The following is an 8,936-nucleotide window of genomic DNA, read 5'->3' on the forward strand; positions in this document are numbered from 1 at the left end:
GGTAAATTCGGCGTGTATTGTGGATGCGCGCAATGTGCCGAAGAGGCTGGCAGCCAAAGCAGCGACATGGTCTGCTCTTACTCATAGCAAGATTTCCCATTCTTGAACTTCTGCTGTTCCCCAAAGCGAAGTCATACCGTGTACATTGGCAGTCCGCGCTGATTCTTGCCGTGAAATTATGCTGTTTACCAACCATCTGCTATCATGCAGCACCAGCAGAAATTTGCTCAAGTGAAATAGGGCCGGGGGTAGGAGGCATAGGGAAATTTTCTTGCTGCTAAACATTGTCATGTATTGAGGAGGTAGAGTAGTGTATTAAAAACACACTGAATGCCTAACCTGCTTAATAAATGTTTCGACGAGGGATCCGCGATAGCCGCCTGCCGCCAGATCGACAACGACAAGTTTGGTCTTATGGGGGAATCTGTTCAAGACGAACGAAATTCATTGCTCAAGACGAACGAAATTCAATAAATTTTTACCTTGATCAATTATATTCTGCCTTGAGGATGCGGCAAAACAGAGATGCTTGCCGTGCTCACATGTAGCATGAATGAATGAAACTTTATTAACGATACGGGGGGGGCTTGAAAGCCTAGTTGGGGAAGAGGGGAGAAGGGAAAGGGAGTGGGGCGGCCGTCAGAGTCGTCCGGTCAGGTCTGCCGCTCGCACGAACTCCCACAAAGAAAGGATCGTGCTCGCGGCGTCCAAGTGAGGGGGCGGGGTTGTCCATTCTTCCAATGATGTAACGCCGGCGCCCTTGTGCCTGTTCCTCAGCGGCGAAAGGCCGGGGCAGTCCCACAGTAGGTGCCTTAACGTTGGAGAGGCACCGGTACTGCACGTGCAGCACGTCGCAGTGGCTGCCTGGTCGCCCTCCTCGTTCTGATCGGTGATGTCCACTTGTGGGTCACCGCCACGAGCTCTTTTGGATGCAGTGTGTGCTCGCCACTTGGCCAGAACATCTTCCGTAAGTGCAGCACCTGTCCTAGCCTTGTATATTAGCACTTCCGCACCGCGCGGAAGCCCGTTGGGAAGTGGGTGGGGATTGTGCGGCACCTTCGCCCTCAGTTCTCGTTTGGCTTGCACCTTCATCCGCTCGCGTTCCTCGTCCGGGTCAAAGAGCAGCGAAGCCTGAGGGACTGTGTCAAGGGGGGACGAGCGGAAACGTAACAGCTCGCTCGCCGCGTCATGGGCGGCGCCGTTTCCGATGCTGCCCGCATGCCCCGGGACCCAGTCCACCCGCACCATCACGCCGTAGAGCTCGTGAAGGGTTGCGCAAGCGACTTTCACGTTGTGCGCCAAAGTGCCGGCTCTAGGTGTCTTCGTCAGATTTTTGAGGGCGTCCAAAGAGTCGGTAAAAATTGTGAAGGTTTGTCCTCGCACAGAAAGTGGGCTGGTCCTTGCACATTCAGTCAACTTCTCTAGTGCATAAAGGATGGCCTGCAGTTCAAGTGACCTCACAGGTTGCTCTTGGCAGTATTGAAACGCCTGCGCATCCCGCTGCTGTCCTCGGACGGCAGCGACCGCTCCCCGGAAGGTGTCTGGGTCCCAGGCGGCGTCCGTGAAGATGGCGTTGTCCTGGAAGTCAGCCCTCTCAGCAAGGGCGGTTCGTTGGGCCGTGTGATCCCCTTTCGTGCGTCGGCGCGTGACTGGCTTCGTGACACGAACCTGGACGTCGTCCCAGGGAGCGATCGCGCGGAGCACTTCTATCTGTTCACCCAGCTGTTCCCCGTCCAGCTCTAGGAGCGACTGGCCCGCTGGCGTGTAGAGACGGCGGCGATCGTGTCCTGCCTTGCGTTCTGCGATGATGTCTCTGAGCGGCGGGATGCGAGAGTAGCGGTGCAGCTCCTCGACCCGGGCATGGCGGGGCAGGCCCGTTATCACCCGAAGACACTCCCGGTGTAGTATTTCCAGCTTGTCGTATTGCGATTTTGTCAGGTCAAAACACACAGCTCCGTAGCAAGCTTTGGACGTTAGTATTGCCATTGTGAGGGTACGAGCTGTGCGTGTGCTGGCTCCTCCGGATTTGTGGGCTATGCGTCTTACAAGATGCAGAAGCTGTTTCCACTTAGGCTCTAGCTGCCGTAGCCACGTTGCCGCACCTCCGCTTTCATGTATCGGGATGCCAAGAATCTTGATGTGCCGGTCTGGAGCTCTCTCGAGTGTCTGGCCGGCGAGGCAGAGCTTGACCTTTTCGTTTTCAACCGTGGAGCCGCCCAGGAGAATATATTTTGTTTTTTCCGGAGACACTTCCATTCCCGTAGTCTTCAAGTAGTCGGCTAAAGTATTGAGGGCGTCTTGTATAGCGTTGGCTGCGTCTTCTGTTGTTCTGAGAGGGTCACCAGGCTCCGTCCACAGCGTCACATCGTCGGCGTACATGGTGAGGCGCACACCATGAATTCGCCGCAGGCGTGTAGCTAGCCCTCGCATCACCAGGTTAAATAGCGTGGGCGACAGTATGGCCCCCTGGGGAACGCCAATGCTGCTGCTGTAAATCCTAGGGTTCCTAATGTCACTCCGAATCTCAAAGGTGCGTCCCTCCAGGAATGACCTGACGATGTTGAGGATGCGGGCTCCTGGCTTCGTGTCTTCGAGTGCGGAGATTACTGCCTCGTGCGCTACGGTATCGAACGCCTTCCGCAGGTCGACGGCTACCAGTATGCCAGGAACCCTTTTTCTTCCTCTCCGCTTTTGAAGACAACGGCGGAGCAAGAAAATGCTGTCTTGTGTGCAGAGGCCTGGACGGAATCCTGTCTGGCCCGGGTCGAAGTAGGGTTCTTTCTGTGCCTCTTCAAGGTGGTAGTTAAGCCGGGTGAGAACCATCCGCTCCAAGAGCTTGCTGAGTGTTGAGGTAAGCGAGATGGGCCTCAAGTTACTGATGCTGACGGCTGGCTTCCCTGGTTTGGGAATGGGGCTCACCACGGAGTGCTTCCATTCAGCGGGAATTTCGCCTGACAACCAAACCTTGTTAATTTCTTCAAGTAGCTGCATTTTCCCGCGTTCGTTAAGGTTGCGCAGCATCTGCCAGGTGATGCCATCCTTTCCTGGTGCGCTCTTGGCGTTGACGGATTCGAGAGCCATCACTAATTCTTGCATTGTGAAAGGCGACTCAACATCTTTGTCGGAAGTAGGTGCTGTGCGTTGATAAATTCTGGGGTCTGGTGGCACTGATGGCTGCGGGAAGAGCGTCTCTGCTGCCTTTTTTTCGAAGTCAGACGCCGAGTCGCCGGTCGCCAGCCTGACGTTTTTGACGGTGTTTCCAGTCTTGCGGTTGCCTGACATGGCCTTGTAAGTTTGCCAGAGCTTCCGCCCGCCAGTCCGTTCATTGAACGAGGCGCAGTGGTTGTGCCATCGCTCCCGAGAGAGCATTTTGGCGTAACGGCGCGCTTGTGCGGTCTTATTGCGCACCTTGACAAGGTCGACATGCCGTTTCCCCCTGTCAAGGTAAACTCGATGCAGCTGGCTACGGGTGTCCCACAGGTTGAGAAGGTGCTTGTCGGGTGTAGGAAGGTGTTCATCCACTTCAATCTCTCTAGTGGCTTCCCGGGCAGCTCTGGAAAGCTTCTGAAGAAACGGGACGTTTTCGTCGTAAGCGTCAAAGCCGGATCGAAACCTGTCCCAGTCGACAGCTGCGGTCATCCGTTTTTTCCGCCCTGTGGCTCTTACTTCAAGTTCAATCCAGATCGGATAATGGTCGCTACCCATTCCGTCGGGACCGCACCTCCAGTCCTTTACAAGCCTGGACGTTGTCCAAGTCAGATCTGGTATAGTGTCGCGCTGCCTGGAGTGAAGTGCATGACGAGTAGGGTAGTCTGTGTCGTTGGCCAAGGTAAGTCCTGCCGCTTCGGCCTCTTCGTAAAGTCGGCGCCCCCTCTGTGATTCTTTGTCGTATCCCCAGCTCTTGTGTCGAGCGTTGAAGTCCCCCCCGGCCAGCAATCGGTCTTTGGGGTACCGATGTCGGAGTTCGCGTAACCAAGCGAAATTTGCAGTCTCCGAATTGCCCTTTCTGTAGCAGCTGCTCTCGGGACGTAGGTAGGCAGACACCAGGATGGTCTGGCGACCGCCGAGCTCACATCGCACGGCAACCACCTCTTGTATTCTGTTGCAGTACTTCCCAGTGTCGAGTTTGACGTGCGGAACATCTCTACGAATGAAGATTGCCGCCTGTGCTTCGACTACCTCGTCTGGCTGCTGACCTTGCTTCTTCTTGTTTGTCTGTGTGTGCACAATGGTAGGTTGAAAATGCCCTTCGTATCCCTGGATGCATGGATTAGTACCTCTTGTCTCCTGTAGTAGAAGGGCCACCGGTTGCCCTACGTGTCTGAAAAGTGCTCCAAGCTCGGCAGCGCAGGACTTGAGTGACCGGCAATTCCACTGCAGGACGTCTGGTGTCCGCGCAGCCGGTTTATTCTGGCTTATGGTGGGCTGGCTGGCCATGCTGTAATAGTACGGCTGTCACTTGGGCCTGCTGTTTTTGAAGGATTTCTCGGAGTTGTTTTATCTCCTCCTGCTGTGACTGGTGCATGTCGGTCCACTTCTGCATAGCTTGATTCGTTTGAATAGCTTGTGTTTGTGCTTGCGCTTGCAATCGCATGGACTGTGCCCTTGTTTCTTGAAGGAATTGTGTGACCCACGGAGGAGCTTCGTAAGCTAGGGGAAGTGCTTGCTGTGGCTGCTGCTCTTGTAGAGTCGTTTTCTGAGCAGTAGTAATTGCAGTTGTAGACTTGCCTGCTGACTTCTGTTTTTGTTGCGCGTCTGGGGGAGCGGCTACTAGGGCTCTCTTGGGCGATGGGGACTGCCTCGACTTCGCCTTGTCAATGCGCGCCCTTTCCTCCTTCCATTCTTTCAGTCGGTGCTGAAGAACCAGTTTTTGCTCGTTTCGCGCGTTGAGCTGTTCCTGGAACCTTGTACGGGTCACGTCTATGGAGCGCTGGATTTCCGAAAGTTGTTTCTCTAGGCGCGCCAGAGTGTTCTCGAAATCCCTAGTGCTGACTTCTGTTTCATTGTCCAGTTGCTTCAGCTCACTCTCGATTTCTTCCTTGCAACGCGAACTGAAGCCGGATGATCCCGGCTTGCTGGCTGAAATTTGGACTCCGGACGCTACCGTGGCGTATGACAACGCGTCAGTTTGAGGCAGCGACTGATTATCCCTGGGCTCCGAGAACTTGCTTTTTGGTGCGCGTTGCGAGCGGCCGCGTTGCGGTTTTCGGCTCGTGCTTGTGCCGTTTAGTGTGTCGGTTTCCCGGCTGGCAGACGGTGCGAAAACCTTTCGCCGTCGACTTTTGCTGCGTGACTGACGTTCCTGCGTCGCTTCCTTGACTTTCTTATTGAAAAGCCTACGCGCTGGGCACTTTTTGTCGGTTCCCAGATGACCATTCTTCCCGCAGTTGGCGCAGTGTTTTTTGTCTTTCTGAGGGCAGGCGTCTGGCGTTTCCTTGTGGGAGGAGCCGCACTGCGAACACACTGCCTTCTCCTTTGGGCACACATCCTGCTTGTGGCCTGGTCCGTGACAACGAAAACACGCTACGGATCGCGGCTCGTAAGGGCTTACTCGTTTCAGAAAATCCCAGTATTTCACGTACCGGGGTGGATGACGCGAGGCAAACGTGATCAACACCGCCCCTTTCTTTCCCATGGGACGGGCTTGTAGCACCTGGACGCTCTCAGAGTCCAAAGCTTCAACCAACGTCTCTGATGTTTCGCCTGGAGTGCAGTCATATATGACGCCACGCGACATGCCATCACTGGGAACCTGGTGTACAGTCACGGGAAAGGATGGGTTCGAGGGAGTGTCTAACGCTCTTAGTTTAAGTACTGCCGACGCCTGCTTCTCGTCGCAGGTATGCACGGTGAGGGTGTTAGACTCCTTGTTGAAGCGCAGAAGTTGGTGCTTCGATAACTGCTGGTTGTGCGAAAGGGCACAGATAGCCCGTCTCACTTCCTGAGGGTTGAGAGATGTGATACGACATCGCTCCTTGGGTCGTATTGACAACACGAAGGTGCCGAGTTCGGTGCGCTCAGCGGCTCTTGCCGATTTTGCGGACGTCCCGCTGCGCTGTAGCGCTGCTTTTCGTTTGGCGCGAGTAGTTGCGCGCTCCCAAAGTCCGTCCCCTTCAGCGCCATCTTCCGGGTCTCGGCTGCACCAGTCGGCCTGGAAACTTGCCGCTTTGCGTAATGTGGCTTCACCGGCATCCTCGGATTCCGTTCGCCGTCGCTTGCTGTCATGCTGCTGTCTGCGGTCACTTCTAGTTCTCGTAGTTAGGCCGTCAGCGGCCGCTACAGATGGTTTACGCCGCATGCGTAGCGCCCCTTCCGTCGTCGGTGCGCCGCCCGGCGCGACCTCCATGAGCTCCGCTGGCTCCGCTCCGCGGGGTGGCGCAGCGGGCGGGTGCGACGTCAGTTCTCCTGATGAAATCGCAGGCGTGGAGTTGCCAGTTCCAGCGATAGATGGCGACGCCATCCCGCCGCAGGCGGCCCAGCCGCCGCCGCTGTCGTTAGGGTTAGCTTTGGTCCGGTCGTGCACGCTCGAAAGGGAAGTGGCGTAGGGTGCCCAACGAGTTCACAAAAAAGAGCGAAATTTTCCTCACGTGTGCGGAAGGTCAGTTTCCCCGATTGTAGAAAGGCACACCAATGTCCGAGGACGGGAACCATGAAGTAAGGCTTTCCTCTGAAGCACGAAGCATCGTGCCTTCGGCGCGAGATGGGCCGCTCACGCGACTCGAAAGAACTCGAAAAATGTGTTTGCCCTAAGCGAACAAACTCAGTGAATGTATTCTTTTGTTGCGGCCTCCCGACGCTGGCGTATGCAGCGGGCGCACAAGGACACTAACTTTAACTATCATGAAATAATGACTACTGAAAATTATTTCAGTGCGCTGTCGCAAGCTATATGAACTAACCATATGTAGCTGCTATGTTACTCACAATGACAATGAACCATTTCACGATTTCACTGGGGAAAAAGGTAACAAAATAATCGGTCAATCATGTAGAGAATGACATCATCGCGATATTTTTATTGGAATAATTTCTGGCTTTTGCTCTTCATATTCGAGTCCAGGATTCCTGCCCAAGCGCCCCTAGTTCTCAAAGCTGCCACCACGTGCCGTCGTCGAATGGAATTTTGCCTACACTTCTAGGCACTGTACCTACACGGCTGTTTTCCCTCATTCTTGTCCCTCATTCTTCTCGGGGCGGTCGCGGCGTTCGACCGGTTTGACTGTCAAGTGCGACGGCGCGGTCAACTCCTTCTCCTCAAGTTAATTGTTCGTCTGTGAGCGGGGAGTCACTTCAATAGAGTTCCCCCGCGACTATTGTGGGATGGCAAGCGGATGCCTCAGAATAGTTGAAGCTTGAGCCGGTTTGTGCAAAAGTTGGGACGAAGCGAAGACGAGACGCTTCGTCCCGTTCATTGCGCTGCCCTCTACTCCGAAAGCGGATGCCCTCTGCGTTAGGATTTTGGTGGAGCTTGGAAAGGTTGTCCGCTGCGAAGTAATTCACGACAACTACTAGATATACGGCTTATGTCTATCTACGACGCTATTTTCCTGTTTATCTCACATTTCATACCACCGGAAAAAAAAAGCATTGGATAATAATTACTTATTTCGGACAGCTACAACTGCGGAACGATATTTTCGAGTAAAAAAATTATACGGCAGCAGCCGCCGTTTCTTTCTTCCGAAATTTGGTATTCTTGAATGGCTTTTGAGAAAATTCAAATTGCAGGGAGGCATCTAATTACGTGAGCAGAAAGCATGAAATTTCAAAACGCGTTCAAAACAGTACCTGCGAGCGATGTTCCCGGTGCGTCACCTTAGCTACTTCAATGAAGTTCTGGAATTGATTCATTTTATGACATCGTGACGTATCAATAATTAGTTTCAGAATTCCTCTGTCACTGCTCATTATTACCTTTCCGCACGATGCGAACTCACGGACACACCACTAGAGATAAAGATTTGTAACTAGTGCTTCAACTAAGGGCTTAGATTCCATATGAGGAATATTCTACATATATTTATTTATTTATTTATAACTATCTCTCAGTTTCCTCGATAAGGCATTGAGTAAGGTAAGCTAAAAAGACACAAGTACAAGTTTTAACATGTGTGACAAGTAATGCGTGAACGGGGTATATAAAAATGAACGCTAAACATAAGAAACGCATAAAACAAACCTACACATAAATGAGGATCTCACCTCATGGCAGAACAAAAACTGCAATTCACTGCACGGATATCGCGTCTGATGAATATTAAATTTTACTGCATTTCCTGCAAACGATGTCGATCGCATGAAGACTCCTAACCTTAGGTGGCTTCATTTATTTATGTTGTCGGTCGCCCTCCAAGCCCGTGGTATTCGCGAGAATTATTCGTTTTAAAAGTATTCACATATACTGTTTTCTTTTCCGTTTTTCTTGTTTTTCTAGAAATAAGAATTCCCGTTGCCAACGCGCCATTTACCACAGCAGAACGCCTTTGAGGCGATATAAGATTAACAAGGACACTGCGCTAACATGAGTGCTCACTGTATATGAACTCCGAAACGTATTGTAGAAAAATTCTGAATTTAAATCACCCCGAATATGTGTACTCCAGTTACAAGGCCGAATACAATCCGCGAATTGGAGTGAATTGGTAAACATTCATGTTGGATACACATAAAGAAGTGCGGGGGTCACGAGCAATAGCGTTAGGTCAAAAGGGGGAAATCCCCGCTTCACGTTTTATGAGGCGCACCACAATGGATTCCTCCGGATTAATTTTGAACACCTGGGGATCTTTAGAGTGCGCCGAAATCCCGGACACACGGTCGTTCTTGCTTTTCGCCTCCACCAGAAAAGCGGCCGCCGCAGCAGGGAATCGAACCCGCGTCCTTGTGCTTAGCAGCGCAACGCCTAAGCCCCGCTTTACCCACACCCTCTCTTTTCG

Source organism: Haemaphysalis longicornis, unplaced genomic scaffold, assembly GCF_048455015.1.
Source record: "Haemaphysalis longicornis isolate Haplotype H1 unplaced genomic scaffold, Haemaphysalis longicornis Haplotype H1 scaffold_19, whole genome shotgun sequence".
Lineage (NCBI taxonomy): Eukaryota > Metazoa > Arthropoda > Arachnida > Ixodida > Ixodidae > Haemaphysalis > Haemaphysalis longicornis.